Raw genomic sequence first — 18,362 nt, 5'->3', positions numbered from 1 at the left:
ATCTTTAGCAATACCAAAGAAATAGCTACCAATAGCTCATGAATAGGGATATTTAAGAAAATTTGATACATAAACTTGCCAACACTACTCAAAAAGGTGGAAACTCAAAGGCTTTACAATATATGTATGATGAAACATGACTCAATAATAAGTCACCCTCGTCTCAAGTTGTCATTTCTCTAAGTCAAGCTTAGCATAGGCATAGTATGGAAACAATAACATGTTGGAAAGCAAGAATTTAGCTTTTTCAACTTGTGAAACGTTGTTAATGATATATATTCAACATCCCCAAATGAGGACATCTTGACAAAGGTGATGATCCACTTTAATAAGAATAACCATTAATGATTAAAGTGAAATCAAAATATTGCTTGAATTTCTGATTAAAACTTGAGACTTGAAACATCTTACAGGCAAATAAAAATATCCATAAAGTTCAACAATAATTCTCAAATATGTATGAAACTCCAGTAATCTAAATTAAATACTCTCACTCAATGCGACACCATTTAACAAAAAAACACATTTATATTTCTTTTATAGAAGAATCCAGCATCATGAAAATAATTACAAACGGAAACAATGTTGTTGTTATTAGGCTTCTCTTACAAGTATTTGTCTTCCTCATCTAGAGATTAATATACACTTGAGTATTTGTCTTCCTCATCTAGAGATTAATATACACTTGAGTATTTGTCTTCCTCATCTAGAGATTAATATACACTTAATATACATTTAACAAAAAAACACATTTATATTGCTTTTATAGAAGAATCCAGCATCATAAAAATAATTACAAACGGAGACAATGTTGTTGTTATTAGGCTTCTCTTACAAGTATTTGTCTTCCTCATCTAGAGATTAATATACACTTGAGTATTTGTGTGTCTATGACACTAGGAAGATGGTAGTACTATATGGATGGCTTTTCTAAAAGCTCCTAGAGAGTACCTATTGGTTCAAGATTCTACAAAAATTCTACTATTCTTATCAAAATCCTTTAACATCGTAGTGAAAGGTTTCTCATGGAACAAAAATAGAGTGATTTCCATCTCTGCACATGGTTGCTTTCTCATGTCCTCTGAAAAGAAGTTGACTCTGTAAGTAAACAACAAATTATGTGAGCACAAAGCTATAAAGTAGAAAATGATAATCTAATGACAACTATACAAATAATAAATTATAAGAAAAATCTTTGATGACTCTCCATAGATAACACAACTTACTTGCATTGTGAGACTCAATCACATGCTACACAACTATAGATGGCGCGCCAAAGCTATCAAAAAAATAGCACCACCCAGTGTTATGAGGTATGAAGCGTAAACATTGAAAGCCATAAAGAGGTTTATTCTCTTCAGCATGATAAGCTTAAAGATGGAGATGATGTTAAGCTCTGAATGTAAGCTACAAGGGTAGTTTTCTTACCATTTTATATTTATGTTGGAGATGAACCCTTGCAAAGCCCACACACTATTCGCACCTCCTATTGTTGTGGTATTCAAGTCATGTGAGCTTATATTTTCTCCATCTTTGGGAGTAGAGGTTTCCATGTAGCGTGAGTGAATAAAATTAGAAGGAGTAGAATCTTGTTTCATGGTGTAATGGAGGTGAGAGAAGGAAGAGGAGCTATCATGGTGTGAAACTATGTGGTGGCCAAGGAAAAGAGATGGCGGAGGAGCTTGCTTGGTGCTACAATGGAGGTGGGAGAAAGCTAGGAGAGAGATAGTGTTACACTATAGGGGGTGCATGTGGTTGTTGTAGCAATGGAGAGCTTAGAAAAGAGTTTGTAGAGAGAGAAAATCACTTTTTAGCTATAGAATAGGTTTGGAAAGACTTTGGAGGGTGGAAAATGATGTTTTGAACTTTGTTGAAAAAATTCAAATTTTTGTATTTTTTAGTACACGTTTTTTACTTTTGGAGGTCAAAAGTATTTTTTTGACCATGAAATAAGTTTGGGGACCTTTTAAAGAGGAAAAACTTGAAATTTGAAATTTTTTGAAAATTTGAAATTTTTTGAAAATTTGAAATTTTTTGAAAATTTGAAATTTTTTGAAAATTTGAAATTTTTTGAAAATTTGAATTTTTTTAGTGTATTTTTAAATCCGGACCAAAAAGGGGGGGCGGAAAGGTCAAAGTGGTCCCCCCGCCCCCCCTTTCCCCTAGCCACCTCCCTTACCTTCTCACTAGGTAAGAGGCCATAAAGAGGTGTAAGGCTACCTTGTTCCCCTACTTTTTGAGGGTATAGAGTGTGTCCACCACCCTCTTCCTATCGCCTGGCCTCTAATTATAACCTTTGTCCCAAAGGGCCCCTAGAGGGTTCATATTTTTCCTAATGACCATCAAAAATTATGGCTTAGGGGCACCTCTGGGAGAGGAACCCTCCCACTACCGAAGGCCATAGGAGGTATATTGAGTAGGACGAGGAGAACCAATGATGAGATTTCTAGACCATCGTAGAATTAGACCTTCTCAGGTGCAAAAATGGGTAAACAAGAAATACACAGGAAACATAGATCCTAGGAATCATGTAGCAGCCTTTGTGCGTGTAATTAGAGCTGAAGAAGTTTTGGACTTTCCTACTCAATTTGCAGGGTTTGGACTTACCCTAGAAGAGGATGCCGCTACTTGGTTTGACTCTGTGGAGCGTAGAGACTTTGAGTCTATGGAGGAGGTGTTTGACGGGTTTATTGAGGAATTCTCACAAAGGGGGATAGCTCATAATACAATCTCACAAATCCATAAATTCAAACAGAAAGAAGGAGAATCTGTGCGAAAGACAGCCCTACGACTAGAAACATATGTGAAGTTCTACCCTGTGGAAGAACTGCCAACTCAGTCAAGACTTATGCTTATATTTATTCAAGGACTAAGGAACGCAGATCTCTAGAAGGACTTACAAATGAAGAGAAGCACAATGTTAAATGAGTTAACTAAGGAGGCTCTTTACCTTGTAGGAAATTGTGCGGTCTACAAGGAGGGTGAACTCAAGGATCTTGATGACGATTCATCCTCACAACAAAGTGGAAGCAAGTCCGCTAACACAACACCGAAAGGAGAAGTAGCTGTAAGCCAGGAGCAACTTGTAGAGGAAGTGCTAAAAAAGATTAATATGTATGCCAAGCCTCAGGCTAAACAACCAAAGTGATGTGGTATTGAACAAAAATGGACAAACCATGTGACGGAGGAATGTTATTATAACAAGGGATATGTGAGAGAGCAAACATATGCTCCCCAAGTTCAGGTAGCATCTCCTCAAATTCCACCAATGCCTAGGTATCAAGCAGGCAGCCTACCAGGACCTGTAGGTGTAGAAAGACCACAACCAGTATTGGGGCAACAACCACCCCTACCAGGATTACAACCAGTCGGCATAAGATACACAACAACGATAAACGAACCAGAAGAGAAGGCTTTGGTACCTATGCATGCATATTACGAAGATTCCAATGGATATGCTGCAAATCCTATCTATTATCCACCGAAAGAACCCCCAACACCAAAACCTTGGAGCATGATTGGAAGTACAGGACCACCAAGAGCTGCACAAGTAGTAGGAGAAGGAAGATACAGCTTGGATGAACAAACACTGTTGTTCATAGCCAACGGAGGCATGAGCGGGCAGAGGCATGCATACCAATAAAGAGGAGCTCAAGGAGCACCTCAACAGCCTAAGGGACCCTACTCTACGAGTGTGCTGGAGATCATTGGCTAAGAGACCGTCCTCATGATGAAATCATTAGAGTCAATGCGTATTGCACCGAGTGTCATTAGGCAAAATTTGGACTCACAAAGGGGCCCTTTAAGGAGTTTGACTTTACCTCTTTCTACCAAAACGGGCATTCTAACTGTCAAACCTCTTCCAAATTTGGAGTTTGTTTGCAAAAAATTATCCATGCGCCCATTTTGGTAGAGAGAGGTAAAGTCAAACTTCTTAAAGGGCCCCTTTGTGAGTCCAAATTTTGCCTAATGGGAATTACTCACTTGATTCGTGGTTGCCCTAAGAACCCGAGCAAAGGAGCAAAAACTACTTTGAACATGCTGGAAGCAGTACCTTCCAGTGGAGGGTCAGAAAACGAGACAACAATACATATTCAGGCAGTGACACGAGCCGAAGCTCAAAGAATGACAAACGAACCCATAATTGAAGAGCCAAAGACCGATGCCCCAAGTGCAGAAATGAAAAATTAGAGAAGCACTTGGAAAGCTAGAAAGGTGCGTATGAAAGACATGAGAGAACGAGAGCAGACGACTCTATCCAAGGAGTTAAAACACACAAAGGATAGATTAGAGTGGTTAGAGGATCTAACTAGTTTAAGCTCACACACTACGACAACCATAGGGCCCAAGGAAATAGTAGAACCCAAAAGTGCAGGATCAGGAGGATCAGTACTAGTAGAAAAAGTAAATGACCAGTTAGACGCACTTTTAAAAGCATACGAAGCCAGACTAAAAAAAAACCAAGACCAAGAGCAAAGATGGATGACTTATCCATATGCAGAAATAGAAAAACAGAGGTTGGAAATGTGTCGAATGATGATTCAAACATCCCAATCCTTGATAGAAAATCTGCTTTTTGGTAAACCTGCAAGTTGGCACGAGGTACCAGCTCCAACCCCTATCAAACCAAATCTAGAGAAACAAGTAGACACGAAGGAGAGAGTCACAACTGCCTCTGAGTCTAGGAGAGAACCTATCATAGTGTCAAATAGGACACATGAGACAATTAATGGTTTCCAGCCTAAAACATTGGTAGAAATGGGTAAGGATTGTAATAGTCTAGATGACCTGTGGAAGCAGATCCGAGAAGCCAATGAAGCTAACAGGGTGAGCCACCAAATAAATAGCACGAGAAAGGATGAAAATGAGATCTTACCTCCCATTGAAGAATTTGAGGCAAGATCACAAATGAACTTTGATATGCATTCACAAGGAGGAGACGAGGGTCCAATTAGTTCGGGGCATAGCCAACGAGACTCGCTAAAAACTCTACCCTCTTACCTAGTGGAGTATGAAGCTAAGTCTCAGGTGAGATCATTCCCATCTCAAAGAATTTCTTCCAATAGAGTGATGGATTCACAAGGGTTGATTGAGTTATTTTCCACCCCTGTAGCATGCACAATCACGTTAGCCAAACTCCTGAGGTTACGACCAAACATGTGGACCACCGTAGACAAATGCTTAGAAAAATTTGGATTAAAAGAACCTACCTCTAAGCTTCAAGAAGGGATCGGAGAATTGGACAAGCCTCAACTAAACACTAGGACAGTACCTTTAAACAAGGTTGGAGAATATTGTGATGGAGAAGATGGAAATACCACACTACCAGTAGAGTTCCAAGGAGTAGTTTCCGAAGCTATTCTTGAAAATGGAGCGGAAGTCGCTATCACCACCAAGGAAATCTGGAATAAATGGGGAAAACCAGCTTTGAGAGCTGCCAGAATGAAATTGCAATTGGCAGATGGGCTCATGGAAAAGCCACTAGGACTTTTAGAAAAAGTAATTGTCACCTCTTGCGGAATCGAGTTGAGCATACATTTGCAATAGTTGATTTTGAAAAAAAAACAATTACGAGATCGTGTTGGGACGACCATTCATGAGACAATTAAAGATGGTCCAGGATTGGGGTTACGACCACATATACCTCAGACATGGGAAAACTACAACCAAAATATACCTAAAAGACCATAGTTACAAGGATGTGAACCAGACACCAGTGGAAGAGTTTGATTCAGCTACATTGGCAGGGTCCGAACTCCCAGCATGGTTAGGGAAGAAAATAGAGCTATGGATGTTTTGACTTCACATTGTGGGAGATTAAAAAGAGAGAAATGCATCTTAGAAAGGGCTATTGAGGACAACGATTACATTCCGGAACCTTTTCCCGAAGATGCCTTCGAACCTCTGGAATGGGAACACATACTAGCAACATTGGATGTCTGTACCATTATAGATAGCCCAACATCAAAATTTTGCAATAAGGATTGCTATGATGTGCTACCTATTACATGGTAAGCCTTATACTAGCAGGAGATGATAATGTAGACTCACCAAAACAAGAAGAGTTTTATGAATCCTCTCAGCATCTGGAGTTAAATAACGATATGCGCCAACTATACAATCAGTACTTTCGCATGTGTACCAAGCAGCCACAGAAATACAGGATGCCACCTAGAGCTATTGCCACCACTTTCACTTGGGTGATGCAGAAGAGAAAACCAAAGGAGATAAACTATGCCGCTTACATTCACGACAACCTTTTGAAGACAGGGACCAAAAATCCCACCTATATTTTGCCTGGTGAGTTGATAACCAAAGTCATCTATGGAGCATTGCATGCCAAGGGAATTTGGCCTCTACATCCCTCCCAAAATGATTGGCTCAAGCTGAAGGAAGACAAAGAAGAAGAGCCTCCTAAGGCTCCAAGGGTAGCCACAAGGTTGAAGCGTTGTTTAGACACAGTGCTAGAAGAGCCGCCAGAGCCAAAGAAGGGAAAGAAAGAAAATCTATAGGTGCCAGTAAAGGAAACAAAGTCACAAAAAGAAGCAAGGCTAGAAAGACTAATGGAAAGTTTCAGAGCTGAGAGAGCGCTAAAAGGGGATCTGAGCGAGTTATGGAAGCCATCACTTGAGGCTATGTTTGGATCATCTCGAAGGACTCAAAGGGATCGATTTGAAGATTATATCAAAAATTTTGAGATCTTAGATGCTACTACGGAGAATATCCCAAATATACCTTTTACAGAAGAAGAGGTTGATGATGTGAGACGACAGCTGTTAGAAGAGCAGGAAGGCCAAGAAAGAGAGAGGAAAACAAAGGCGGATCGAGATTTCAAGAAGAAGAAACCAACTCCACCATCAAGCCGAGAATCCAGCCCTCCACCATCACCACCTCCTCTTAGTCCTCCCCAAACCTGACAAAAAGAGGAGTTGAACAAACCTGATGGGCAACAAGACTCCAAGGAAGAGAAGAACAAAGAGCAAGAGAAGAAGGCAGAAGTTGAGCCAAAAGATGAGATGCCAGATCCGGAAGAAAAAAACTATAGAATATGTCTTGATCTACTAGCTACTGGATACTCTCACGAAGAGGAAGCTAATGCAGCTTTTGAGTTGTCTAGCACTAGGCCCAAAGAATATATGATGAACCCTCGATTGGTGGAGTTAAAGGAAATGGCCACAGATACAATGGATTTATAGCCACAAGCCAATGATTGGGATGAAGTGATGCAAAGACTCAATGGGCTAAGAGCAAGATCTATGGCCACTGAGAGTGAAATTGATAATCTCAAAGCAAATGAAGTTTAAATCAAAGCCGAGGTGGACTCGCTACAAAACCAGGACGAAGAGAACACACAAAAGCAAGCCAAGCTGCAAGCCGATCTGGAAGCGACACTAAAAAGATGCCAAGAGATGGAAAGATAGAGTCAGGAAACATAACAAAAGCTTCAAAGACCAGAGGAGGAGTACAAGAAAATCAGAAAATCACTGACGGATGCGGAGAAAGAAAGGGACAATTTGACACTCCAACTTGCTCATGAGTCCAAAGAAGTGGAAACTTTGAGGAATGCTAAGGAAAAAGCCGAGATAGAACATGAGGGAAGCCAGGATGAAGTGATAGAGTTAAAAGATCAAATAAAAGTGAAAGATCAGACCATCTAGAGACAAAGGTCATCTCTGGGCAGAGTCAGAAATGCTACCTCAACTAGCACTGCTTCAGAGAAGGATATATATGAAGAACAGATGAAGGAACTCCAAAAGGAGTTGACACTAGAGAAGAGACAAAGATTGATGCTGGCCAAGGGCTCCCTCGTGATGCAAAGCCGTCTGGAAGATGAGAACAAGGCCATGAAAGATGAGCTAGAAGCCTTGAAAAAGAGATGGACGAGGATCTAAAGAGGATGCAAACAGAAAATGAAGACACCAAGAGGAAGCTAGAAGAGGCTGAAAAAGCCAATGCTGAATTGAACGACCTCTTAGTGAACATGGGGGATCAAATTGAACAGGAAAAGAAAGCATATCAGAAGCAGATTGATGAGCTGAAAGGCCAACAGCAGACTGAAGAGTCACATTCGAGCACAGGGCCAGCATCAATGGAAGGAATTGACGTAGACAATGTGTTAGATCCAGTGGATACCACAATGCAAGAGGACATCCTTGTGGGACCATTCCAAGAGCCTAGGGATCTGACACAAGAAGAGGAAGAAAATCTACAGAAGACAATAGAAGCGGCAATAAAAGACACGGCCAAAGAAGCAATGGAGTGGGAACAGAGAGTATTTAAGTCTATGACCATTCAGAAGTTAGATGCCAATGTCGTTCGACATGAATGTCTACAACCTTCTCTCCCATATCCTCTTCTCAAGTATGAAGCTGCTACAATAAACAAGCGGATTAAAGAGGAGCCGATAGTGCCTCTTCTCAAGTATGAAGCTGCTACAATAAACAAGCGGATTAAAGAGGAGCCAATAGTGCCACTATACGAAGAAGATATCTCCAAACCAAAAGGAGTGAATCTTATTGTGGACTCTTAACCAAAATGGAGAAAGGCATGGCTAACTTAATACCCAGAGTATTTAGTTCATCTGGTAGAGGCGCCTAAAAGAATCAGAGACAACCTTATCTTTTTTCCTCTACAAAGGATGCGGACTTGGATAGAACAAGAGCAGCTGAAGAAATGCCACCCCACGTGGCTCAACTACCCAAAGCTGCCAGGATTGAAGGCAAGCGAGAGAATGAGTGAGCAATACATGGTGAAAAACCTAACGGGCGCCATTAAATTGTTCACTGGCTCGCCTCACCTCTCTTGCATCATGCTCAGGAAAATCTGTAAAACCCTTCTAACAGTTTTTTGAAATCTTTAAACCTGGACAGGCAACAGACAACATATTCTTCTTCCAAGACACATATAGATGTGCATATGAATTGTCTACTCAGACTTCCCATGAGGTGATACATGCTCTCTATCAGCGAATAATATTTTTGCCCTCGTATCATCTCTAGGCCTTTGAAGAAGCCTTCTAAACCGGTTTCTTCACCATCGATACAAAAATATTCGGCCCTACATTATTGGCCCAGCATGCACGGTATGAGTATCTTCTGAAGATGCGCGAAAGCCTCCACTGAAGAAGCAGCTCTATTGCCATGTCGGGGACGACATGATCTAGGAGGGGCTTGCAGAAGCTTCCAGGTTGTATTCCATTTTTGACATTTGGACTGAGTAAATGGTTAAATTGGAACATTAGGGTTTGAGATTGTAAGGTATTTATACCACTTTTGACCTTAATGCAAAAAAACATTTTTTCATTATAAGTTTTTTCCTATGTGAGTTGAGCGCACTCTGTGTACGTGAGAGAGAGAGAGAAAGAGAGAGTTTTATCTTGACGCTACGCGCACACTGGTGATCGAAATCGAGTGAGGAGAAGTGTAGCGTGTTGCCCCCGAAGAGAGCTCTGCACCAACACCTACATTGCGTGTGTATGGTCGTGCTTTGTGAGATCTACCCACGTGCTATATCTGGTGATTCAGTGAGAATACGTTGTCTGTTTTTGCATTTCAGCATATCCATGCGTTCGCATTAAGTAGAGCTACACATTAGGCACTTTAGTTTTTTGGAAACGACGACCTGCAAATTTCGACCAGACATCCTATGTGATTTTGCACTGGGTGTTTAGGGTTGGGATTTTCGTTCATGGACCTTAGGGAGAGCGACCTATGGGTCTTAATAGGGTTTCCATCAAGTACGTATCATTTCGAGAACGTTTGATGGGTATTTGGCTCTTGAAAGCATTGTAGGAAATCTCCTATTGTGTACTCTTGAAGGTTGTAGCTTAGAAATTGGGTATAGACCTTTGTAGGAAGTAGTCAATACTCGATCGTGAAGGAGTACGAGCAGAAGTGCGACGCGAGAGAGAGTGCGAGAAGAAGAGCACGACGATATGGTGAACTAGCTCTACTGTAATGTGTAGAGCATAGTGAGTTCTTATTAGGTTTTTACAAAAGAATATGTGTACATACCTGGCGGCCCGCCCACTTACCTAGGCGACCACATTGGGATTTATACCCCAACAACCTCCCACTTAAAGTCCAATGTGGTACTTTAAGTGTGAGAGAAGCTACTATATAAGCTAATATACAAGAGATGTAGAGAAGTGATGTACTACCCTACACCTAACTGCTTGCGAAAATGCGCAAAGCTCTCTGAGGGAAGTCCTTTTGTCAGTAGATCAGCAGGATTTTCTGTGGTGTGAACTTTGACAAGCTGAAGTTGCTTATCCTCAAGCATTTCCCTGAGGAAATGATACTTCACATCCACATGCTTTGTCTTTGAGTGATAAACTGGATTGCGAGCCAATTGTATAGCACTTTGACTATCACAATATAACACAGGCATCTCTTCTTTGATTCCCAAATCTGTTACTAGTCGATTAAGACAAATTGATTCTTTGCATGCCTCTGATGCTGCAACATATTCAACCTCTGTAGTAGACTGAGTAGCACAATCTTGTAATCTAGAACGCCATGATACTGCTCCATCAGCCAATGTAAAGACATACCCTAACGTAGACCTTCGGTTGTCTAAGTCACTTGCATAATCTGAGTCTATAAAACCCTTTACACTTAGCTCCTGACTCCCATAGCATATACGCATACTCTTTCTAGCTTTCAGGTATCTCAATATTCCTTTCACTGCCTCCCAATGTTTCTTGCCTGGGTTTGACATGTATCGACTTACTACCCCCACTGCAAATGCAATGTCTGGGCGAGTAGCAATCATTCCATACATCAAACTACCCACTGCAGACGCATATGGAATCTTATCCATTTCAGCCTGTTCTTCCTCAGACACAGGAAAATCTTGTTTGCTAAGTTTCACATATGGTGGCAATGGAACACTCACTGCCTTTCCCTTCTCCATATTGAAACGTTGCAAAACCTTGTCAATATACTCTGTTTGAGATAACCAAATCAACTTCTTTGATCTGTCTCTCTCAATGCGCATACCAAGTATATGACTTGCCTCACCCATGTCTTTCATGTCAAACGATTTTGCCATCTTTGACTTCAAAGCTGGAATTTCTTCCAAGTGCTTGCCAGCAATCAACATGTCATCCACATACAAAATAAGGATCAACCAACTACCATCCTTAGCCTTATTTGTATATAGACAGTGATCGAACTCGCTATGTTTGTAGCCTTGAGAAAGCATAAACTTGTGGAATTTATGGTACCATGCCCTCGGTGATTGTTTTAAGCCATAAAGACTCTTTAACAACTAGCATACCCAATCTTCCTTGCCTTTCTCAACAAACCCTTCTGGCTGCTGCATGTAAATTTCCACATCTAAATCACCATGCAAGAACGCTGTCTTGACATCCATTTGGTGCAACACCAAATCTAATATGGCAACCAATGCAAGAAAGCATCTCAATGTAGTCATCTTGACCACCGGAGAGAAGACTTCATCAAAGTCAATGCCTTGTTCTTGCTTAAAGCCCTTGGCAACAAGCCTTGCTTTGTACTTTGGCTGACTATCATGAGCGGTTATCTTATACCTGTAAACCCATTTACAAGGTAGAGCGTTTTTGCCCTGTGGTAATTTAACTAGCTTCCATGTCTTGTTTTTATGCAGAGCTGTCATCTCTGACTGCATGGCCAATTGCCAATTCCCGAAGTCCTTCATTTGCACTGATTCCTTGTAACATGAAGGCTTATTGCAATCAGTCAACATGACATAGTTCATAGATGGAACAAACCTATCAGGAGGTCGCGTGACACGTCCAGATCTACGCACAATAGGTGGCTCAGGCTCAGTCACAACCTGTGGTTCCACTCTATCCTGTCCTTGCTCCTCTTGAGCCATGACATTTTGTCTTGCACGTGCAAGTCCATCTTCTTGGAAGACAACTCTTCTAATCTCCTCAACCCTCTCTAGTTTAGAATGATATTTGGATTCATTAAAGTGAACATCATTGCTGCGGACAACCTTTCTGGATTCGGGATCCCAAAGTCTGTACCCCATCTCACCAGAATTTCCATAGCCTAGAAAGATGCACTTTCTACTCTTTGGCTCAAGTTTGTTCCTAAATTCCTTTGGAACGTGAGTATATGCCTCACAACCAAAGACTCTGAGATGCTTGTATGAGGGCATTTTGCCTGACCATACCATATCTAGCAATGAATCCTTCTGCAAAACCTTGCTAGGAGATCTATTTACAAGATGAACAGCTGTTGATACAGCTTCAGCCCAAAACCCATTTGGTAGTTGTGCATTAGACAACATACTTATGACCTTCTCTTGTATGGTCCTATTCATCCTCTCAGTAACACCATTTTGAGGAGGATTGTAAGGAGTAGTAAGTTCACGTTTTATACCTTTTGACTCACAAAAGTCTTGAAAGGCCTTTGAAACATACTCTCCACCATTGTCAGTGCGTAAGCATTTAAGCTTCTTGCCACTCTGATTCTCCACAAGTGTCACAAACGTTTTGAAAACACTAAACGCTTCATCCTTGTGCTTGAGAAAGTAAACCCATACTTTCCTCGAGTAATCATCTAAAAATTTCATAAAGTAAAAAGCTCCCCCTAGAGATAGATTAGGCATAGGTCCACACAAATCACTATGAACAAGTGCCAACTGTGTATCTCTTCTATTGCTTCTATGCTTATGTGGCTGCTGTGTTTGCTTACCATACAGACAATGTTCACAGAATTCAAAATCATTAAATGAAAAGCCAGGCAAATAACCAGAACAAAACAAGATTTCCATTCCCTTCTTGGACATATGTCCTAACCGGCTATGCCACAAAGAAATGTTCGGCTGCTCGGTTACATTGATTACATTTTTAGAGACATTTGATACATAAATCATGTAAAGTCCTCCAGACTTTACTCCATGTGCTACTGTCATAGAACCCTTGGATATCTTCCACATGTTCTGTCCAAAAGTGGTGACGTAGCCAGCATCATCAAGTAAACCTGTGCTGATGAAGCTCTTTGTAATTGCGGGAACATGTCTCACATTCTTCAGCGTGAAAGAAGAGACATTCTGAAACTTCAATTGAACATCTCCAACACCTAAGATCTCACATGTCTGCCCATTGCCTAACCGAACATGATCTTTAGTGGTCACATAAGAGGTAAACCACTCCTTGATTGGAGACACATGAAGTGATGCCCCTGAGTCTATAATCCAGTCACTCAGTGCATTTCCATCAGATGCTGTAAGAAGAGCTGAGTCCATTGTATTCTTCAAGAAGTAGATGTCTCCTGACACTAGACTGTCATCCTCTACAATAGTGTTTGTCACATTTATTTCTTGAATCTTCACTGAGGACTTGTTCTTCTCACCATGGTGTTCAGCTTTCTCTTTGCCTTTTTCTGCTTTCCATTCTCTGCAGTCTCTTTTCATGTGACCCTTCTTGCCACAATGGTAGCATTCTATGTCACTCTTGCCTTTAGCACTGTAGGACTTGCTACGAGATTGATTCCTCTTTCCAGCTTTGTACTTTTCTTTGGTCCTTCCCCTGACAACTAAGGATGTTCCTTTGCCTTTGTCCATTGTCTTTCTATTGGTTTCTTCAGTAAGCAGACTTCCTTCTACACCTGCTATGTTCAAACCATATGGAGGTGCAGAATTACTCAAAGCTGTGCGAAAAGTGTCCCAACTTTCTGGCAATGTGATCAACAGGAATATAGCTCTAACAGGTTCATCAAACTTGACACCTTGAGCTGACAACTGACTATAGATTGTGTTGAATTCATTCAGATGATTGGAAATAGGTGTCCCTTCTTTCATCTTCAAGTCAACAAGCTTCTTAAGCCAGTATACCTGTGAAGCTGCACTCTGCTTCTCATAAAGATCACTCAGCTTTAACCATGCTTGATAAGCCGACATCTCGTCTGCTACATTGAAGTAAACTCTTTCTGCCAAAGTCAGCATAATGGTAGAAAGTGCCAATTCATCCATTTCGCTCCATTCATCTTCGTCCATATCTTCTGGTTTTATCCCCTTGAGCTTTATAGGTTTTATCTGCTTCTTTTGTATGAACACGTGCCAAATCTGCTTCTTCCAGAATGGGAAATTGGTTCCATCCAGCTTCTTGGTATTGTAAAGAGCAGTGTCCTGTGATCCAGCCATAGCTACGCTTCACAGTAGTTTACTTTCCTGGGAAACATTCGGCAGAGTTTTCCTTGTAAACTGACCTCTGAACCAATATGAACCTGTCAAATGAACCAAGAAAGCTTCAGATTCTGCACAAATTTTGGCAGAGTCTCCTTTGTAAAATGGCTCTGGTGTGCTCAAAACAGACCAAAAAACAGCTCAAAAAACCACTGTCTCTCTAACACTGTAAGCTATGGGTAAACCTGTCCTGCACCTGTATTGTCTCTGACTGTCCTGTCATTGTCCTGTAAGCATAGACTGCGACAATGCCTCAACGGAAGTAAAGCAAATATGCAATCCCAACTGTCTAACTCGCAGTCAATACATCCTAGCTGCCTATCTAAGGGTGCTCGAGGGATCGCTCCAAGACCTGTATCACCGAAAGGATCTCAACATTCGAGAATCCCCCAGCTCAATAAAACCTCACTCTACCCTCAAAAAAGGCTACAGTAAATCTGACAGTACATAGACTTCCCACAAAGTCATACATCCACAAATTTCCCACTGTATGCTGTAACCGCTGCGGCGGTTGTTTGTTGCGTGACTCACAGCGAGCAAACCCTCAACAGACATACATCATCTCTGACAATACATCCCATGTGGACTTGCAATGTCACGATGAAATCTAGAATATCAAGCAGCAAACACAAGCTACCTGATGAACTAGTGGATGTCGCCTACAGTCTGTGTGTAGATGCGCCCGTGTCGTATGTGACACGCCTCCAAGAACTGTGAGCCGTCCTTCGATGTGTAGACAGCCACAAATCAACACTCTGGGAGTGTCGATATCCTCAGCACCTCCAGTCGTAGGCCGAAAACCCCAAATTTGCAGAGTCGGATCTGCACCCGCTGAGACCACGTAGTCGAAAATGGCCTGCGAAGAACTTTGTCGAAGCCGAACGGTGACCGAGATGACCTCAGAATGAAATTTTGAGCACACCTAGCCCTATGGGCTGACCCACAAGATTTGGGGCTGTGTCTTTGCCTGTCGAATTTCACTCCAATATGAGCTGGTGACTCTAGCCTCCTGCAGTGCTGCCCCGAGCCTCAATCTGAGCTCTGATACCAGTTGAAGGAGTACGAGCGGAAGTGCGACGCGAGAGAGAGTGCGAGAAGAAGAGCACGATGATATGGTGAACTAGCTCTACTGTAATGTGTAGATCATAGTGAGTTCTTATTATGTTTTTACAAAAGAATATGTGTACATACCTGGCGGCCCACCCACTTACCTAGGCGACCACATTGGGGTTTATACCCCAACAGGTCGAGCGTAGGTTGACACCCTATGTTTGCTTCCACGCACTGTCAGGAGTTTTTTGTAGCAAGGGATTGTGCATATGTACATACACATGCATGGTGCATTGAATAAGGGATTGCCCATTTTCTAGAGCCAGGTGGTTACGTGGGGCCCACATGTGTACAGGTAGGACAGGGTGTACATAGTGCATCGATTGTCACTATTATCAGTACTAATGTGTTTTTTCTATAATAATGAGGAGTTGCTAGCGCGTAAAACTTCTTTAGGAAGCTATCTGTGGGCCGACGACATGAGGTAAGCAGGTGCATCAAATGGCATCTAGTGGCGTCAGGAGGGCGAATGGGGTCAATACTTGCACGTGGATAAGTACGGACACGACGTGGGTGTTTTCTTGTGCTAATTATGCAAAAAGGTCATCATGAGGACCATCTTTTGGGGCCACTTCACGTGGTGTCGGGATGCATTATGGGAAAAAGTTGAGTGCCAGGTGTGCGGATGGATGCAGCAGGGTGACAACTATGCACTCCGAGGTCAGTTTTTGGCCTGTTCGGGATCCATTTGAGGTCAACTAAAAGGCCAAGGGTGCCCAAGTAATGAAGCTAAGTGTGGGAACTGAAAAAATAGTGAGAAGACCAGAAAAAACGTGGAGAGAAGAGGAGGAACAACCGCAATTGTGTTTTTGCTGTTTTTGGAGCCTGTTTTGGCCATAAACTGCTCATTTGAGGTCGGATTGGAGCACTTTGTCAGTGTAGACTGGGGTTTTGGGCCGTTCCAGACGCGATGACGCTGTCTTTTTTTCCAAACTCCTCACTATTTTTCTATTATTTTGACTGTGTAAGTTTCTCCTATGAGCGAAGCTTCTTCTCCAATTTGTGATTGTATCTGGCATATTTTACCCATATTGTGTGAGCTATTTGCCCCATTGGTGTTGGCCCAAGCTCAATTGTATCTAAACATCATAAATTCTCCTCTTTGAGATGAGTTTTTTGGGTGTGTGTCTGTGTCTCTCTCTGCGTGGAGTGGGTAAATGGGTAGTCTCTCTCCTCTCACTCCATAGGTGTGTTCCCTGTCTTGGCCAGGTGGGTTGTGTAAGCCGAGTGGTGCCCCATAGTGTGTGTGTATATCATCCCAAGAGTATGTGTCCGGTCCTTATAGAGACGTTCTGTGTGTTTCCATCCCGCTCATAGCGCCTGTGGGTCGACCTTCGTCCTTAGCTGACAAATCTTGGCAGGTGAGTTCTTGCAGGGCTGACGTCGGTCGCGGCATATCTGCCAACACCTGACCAATCGGAAACTCTCTGCCCTGTGCAATAGAGTACGTCCTTAGATGTCTCATTATGCTAGAGCGGAACAAACTCGATGTACATGTCTCTAAAAGCTATGGAAAAATATACACCGAGGTTGCTTCTCCTCCTGAAAGATGAGAATAGGACCTATAGTACAAAATTATGCTTCCCCTGTGAGGTGGAGCTAGACTCCTTTTTCACTGATGGCTTGGACTCAACTCACTAAGTGATGAGAGACACTGGTCTTCTTGTTCTTCTTTGCCAGTTTTTGTTTGCTTTTGCATAGGATCTAGCGAATGTCAGGTGTCCTCCAGTTCCGTCAAGATGAGACGAGGAGGGGACCTATAGTTTTTTCCACTACATGCACTATCATGTGTGTTATGATTAAGGTTTGGCAATCAAGTAAAGGTTATGGTTTTGCTATGATGGTATGTTAATCATGTGATGGTTATGTTTATGGTTATGGTTGTGCAATGATGGTACGGTTGTTATGGTTATGGTATGACAAGCAAGTTATGGTGATGATTATGGTATGGCAAACAGGTTATGTTTATGGTTTGGTAGTTTTCAACTCATGTTTTAATTATGGTTATAAAATCTTTATGCCGTTATGCCATGATCAAGCTTTTGATTTTGTGGTTATGTTATTCTTACAATTTTGCTAATTGCCATACACTCGTTCTTTAGCGTCAGCTTGTAGATGGAGTGCGGTTGTTTGTGCACTCTTCCTTTGGGTAGAGAGGTGTTGAGATAGGCATGGGACATCCCTCTACACCGCATTTGAGTTGATGTTGATACCTTAGTATATTTGTTGTAAACACAAGAATAAGCCATGTATAGGCATTTGTGCCAGCCGTGTAATATCAAGGCCCTATATAAAGCCTTGTGTTGTACATATAGTATAGGCTATGCAATATGATATCCTACTTTTGTGTGTACATCAATTTCTCCCTTTAGTGGTAGTGCATCTTTTATTAAGTGTGTGCAACTCACTGTGTAACAATGGAGCCTTTCAACTTTGAGCCTCCTTGAGCTCCCTTTCCCCTCTCGATCCTTACAACTAGTATCAGAGCCAGTGAGCACCATAACTAGCTTAGCCATCTTCTTCTCATTGCATAGACACCCCACTTGCCCACTTTCTACTAATGACACAATCGATTAGAAGCCAATTAACATCCTTAATCACCCTCCTAAATTGTAAAAAATTGGCCTATTCACTTGGAATTACGCCAATCGGAGTCCACGGATGCGAATATCAGAGAGCGGCACTTTGTCTTGCATCTTCTGATCAAGAAAAGGAGCCAACCTTGCAAAGCAAATCAAGGCAAAGACTCACAATCGGGCAGGCAGTCGTCGACAGCTAGGAGGAGAGCAAAGGAATTGAATCAAGGGAGCCAGGGTTTTGCTAGTTGCAAAGCTTGAAGTTAAATCGAGCTCAAATCAAGTTCTTGTTGGGTAGCACTGGAAGCATCGAAGTGCATTCAATAGAGCCTTGCCATCAACACTGGCTATTGCTGCAGCGCTGATTTTCAAGCACACACAAGCTTAGAGTCGGATTGACAGCGAGCAGGAGTTTGATTGCTTCACACACACACACACACACACACACACACACACACACTTGCGGCCGCTCAAGGCTCTCCTCTGGCAGCCCCTATC

General features: G+C 41.9%; 1 pseudogene; it reads left to right on the top strand.

Moving 5' to 3' along the window:
* Window positions 1-7,876: 7,876 nt before the first annotated feature.
* Window positions 7,877-18,362, top strand: part of LOC147439547 (uncharacterized) — a 30,676-nt pseudogene continuing 20,190 nt past the window's right edge.

The sequence above is a fragment of the Adiantum capillus-veneris genome, chromosome 16 (genome assembly GCF_014529385.1).
Source record: "Adiantum capillus-veneris isolate H3 chromosome 16, ASM1452938v2, whole genome shotgun sequence".
Lineage (NCBI taxonomy): Eukaryota > Viridiplantae > Streptophyta > Polypodiopsida > Polypodiales > Pteridaceae > Adiantum > Adiantum capillus-veneris.
Note: the sequence above shows the minus strand (reverse complement) of the source record. Positions and strands in the feature narration are given on the sequence as shown.